Source organism: Kogia breviceps, unplaced genomic scaffold (genome assembly GCF_026419965.1).
Source record: "Kogia breviceps isolate mKogBre1 unplaced genomic scaffold, mKogBre1 haplotype 1 scaffold_56, whole genome shotgun sequence".
Lineage (NCBI taxonomy): Eukaryota > Metazoa > Chordata > Mammalia > Artiodactyla > Physeteridae > Kogia > Kogia breviceps.
In genome coordinates this window covers 639,553-642,883 of record NW_026712001.1, presented here as the reverse complement: position 1 = coordinate 642,883, position 3,331 = coordinate 639,553, and positions in this window count along the sequence as shown.

The window sequence follows — 3,331 nt, the reverse complement described above, 5'->3', positions numbered from 1 at the left end:
GGGCTGAGACGATTGGTGAGGTTGGGAAAGCAAATGCAGACCCTTGAAAGGAATCCTGCGTGCTCCCCATTCCATGGCTCCCAACTCTCCAGGTTCAACGCAATCTTCCGACAGCGAAAGCACTCATTGGAAACCCAGCGGATGCTACACCGTGGGATCGGGAAAGCTTTCTGAAACTCACCTCAGTTTTCCTCTCCTGGTGCTCGTGTTCTCCATTCAGGCCCCCTTACTAACAATCTCCCCACTTGGAGACTCGGCGCCTTTCCATGCCTCTTTCGTACCGTCTGCAATTTGTCCGCAGGATGAACTGCAAGAGGGGGAACCAATGAGAGACTCGCTGGAGGTGTTTGGTCGGGCACATGTCACTCTCATTTCCCATCACGAAGAAGAATTCACCAGCGGTTCAGCCTGCAACCGCGGATCGACAATAGGGCGTGAAGCCATCCAGCCGTGTTGCGTCCCACTCACAAAAAAGCGACTTGGGAAATGGAGCTCAGGGGCCCTGCACTTCCCAAACCTGCAGAGTTCTAAACGATAACTATCGCCCCAAAATATATTGAGGGCAGGCTACGAAGAGGCGCTGAACGCAAGGCAGAACTGCAGGAAACGGATGTCAACGGGTACATCGGAATGGCCCCGATAGCACATGAAAAGCGCCAGAACGTGGACAATGATGCGGTTGGCCAAAAAGGGCGTATGCGTTTTTTCCTGAATATATTCAGGAAAAAACGCATACGCCCTTTTTGGCCAACCAAGCAACCTGGGAGAGCAAATCAGCACTACAAAGAAATCTCTCGCCCCCCCCCCCGGGGCAAAAGGGCCAGGCAAAAAAAGTCTAAAAACCAGAAAGGCAGGACAGCCCACGGAGTCAAGGGAGCCTTGTTAAGCTGATGGGCGGGATGTCAATGGCCAACAGCCAATCTTCACAAGTGTATCCTCTTTCCCAAACCATGTAAAACACAGAACCACAGAGCATAGGGCACTTCCACACATGGGCGTTGACCTTGGGAAAATGAAAAAATCAACCAGACACAGGGACCCCAAAGTTGAGGGCTGCTGTCTTGACAAGAACCTCCACTCCGGTACACGTTTCATATCCCAGGAAAGAGCCAAGTGGACAAAGACGAGTGGACAAGTGGACAAAGACAAGTGGACAAGTGGACAAGTGGTGCTACGTAGGTCCAATGGAGTGTCACTCAGCCATGAAATCCACGTCATGAGGCTGGTAGCAGCATCCTGAGTGGATTTAGGTACGATCATCCTCAGTGAAATAAGTCCCACAAAAAAAGAAACTTATGATATCACTTATCGAGGGAATGTAAAAATCGCTCCCCATGAACGGAATCCCCAAACAGAACAGAGTCACGCTTTTAGAAAACACACTTATGCCTGCTTCAGGGGAAAGGTGAGGTGCGGTGACGCATAAAACTCGATTTTGAAATGAGCACAGATACCCTTCTGAAAACCGAATATGGAATGGACACGACCTACTCCTTGCTCAATCAACTGGACTCACCAGACCCTGTTCATCGCACAAGTATCTATCCGACTAGTAAGCATCTTAAAAGCTAAGTCTTGATATCTCTGTGTAAGTGCATCAAGTGTGTGTAAAGCGGCCTAAAACCAGCAGGGAAAATCAGCTCAGACCCATTCTGAGGATACATTTCCAACACAAAGAAGAAACAAGCAGGGCAAAACAGAGAGAAATTCTTCCAAAATGCGTTCAGGGACTGGCATGCAACCAGGATTGACCACATCTACAGCCCCAGCGGCAGAAGACATAAGGCTGGACACTCTTGGGGCTGAGACGATTGGTGAGGTTGGGAAAGCAAATGCAGACCCTTGAAAGGAATCCTGCGTGCTCCCCATTCCATGGCTCCCAACTCTCCAGGTTCAACGCAATCTTCCGACAGCGAAAGCACTCATTGGAAACCCAGCGGATGCTACACCGTGGGATCGGGAAAGCTTTCTGAAACTCACCTCAGTTTTCCTCTCCTGGTGCTCGTGTTCTCCATTCAGGCCCCCTTACTAACAATCTCCCCACTTGGAGACTCGGCGCCTTTCCATGCCTCTTTCGTACCGTCTGCAATTTGTCCGCAGGATGAACTGCAAGAGGGGGAACCAATGAGAGACTCGCTGGAGGTGTTTGGTCGGGCACATGTCACTCTCATTTCCCATCACGAAGAAGAATTCACCAGCGGTTCAGCCTGCAACCGCGGATCGACAATAGGGCGTGAAGCCATCCAGCCGTGTTGCGTCCCACTCACAAAAAAGCGACTTGGGAAATGGAGCTCAGGGGCCCTGCACTTCCCAAACCTGCAGAGTTCTAAACGATAACTATCGCCCCAAAATATATTGAGGTCAGGCTACGAAGAGGCGCTGAACGCAAGGCAGAACTGCAGGAAACGGATGTCAACGGGTACATCGGAATGGCCCCGATAGCACATGAAAAGCGCCAGAACGTGGACAATGATGCGGTTGGCCAAAAAGGGCGTATGCGTTTTTTCCTGAATATATTCAGGAAAAAACGCATACGCCCTTTTTGGCCAACCAAGCAACCTGGGAGAGCAAATCAGCACTACAAAGAAATCTCTCGCCCCCCCCCCCGGGGCAAAAGGGCCAGGCGAAAAAAGTCTAAAAACCAGAAAGGCAGGACAGCCCACGGAGTCAAGGGAGCCTTGTTAAGCTGATGGGCGGGATGTCAATGGCCAACAGCCAATCTTCACAAGTGTATCCTCTTTCCCAAACCATGTAAAACACAGAACCACAGAGCATAGGGCACTTCCACACATGGGCGTTGACCTTGGGAAAATGAAAAAATCAACCAGACACAGGGACCCCAAAGTTGAGGGCTGCTGTCTTGACAAGAACCTCCACTCCGGTACACGTTTCATATCCCAGGAAAGAGCCAAGTGGACAAAGACGAGTGGACAAGTGGACAAGTGGACAAGTGGTGCTACGTAGGTCCAATGGAGTGTCACTCAGCCATGAAATCCACGTCATGAGGCTGGTAGCAGCATCCTGAGTGGATTTAGGTACGATCATCCTCAGTGAAATAAGTCCCACAAAAAAAGAAACTTATGATATCACTTATCGAGGGAATGTAAAAATCGCTCCCCATGAACGGAATCCCCAAACAGAACAGAGTCACGCTTTTAGAAAACACACTTATGCCTGCTTCAGGGGAAAGGTGAGGTGCGGTGACGCATAAAACTCGAGTTTGAAATGAGCACAGATACCCTTCCGAAAACCGAATATGGAATGGACACGACCTACTCCTTGCTCAATCAACTGGACTCACCAGACCCTGTTCATCGCACAAGTATCTATC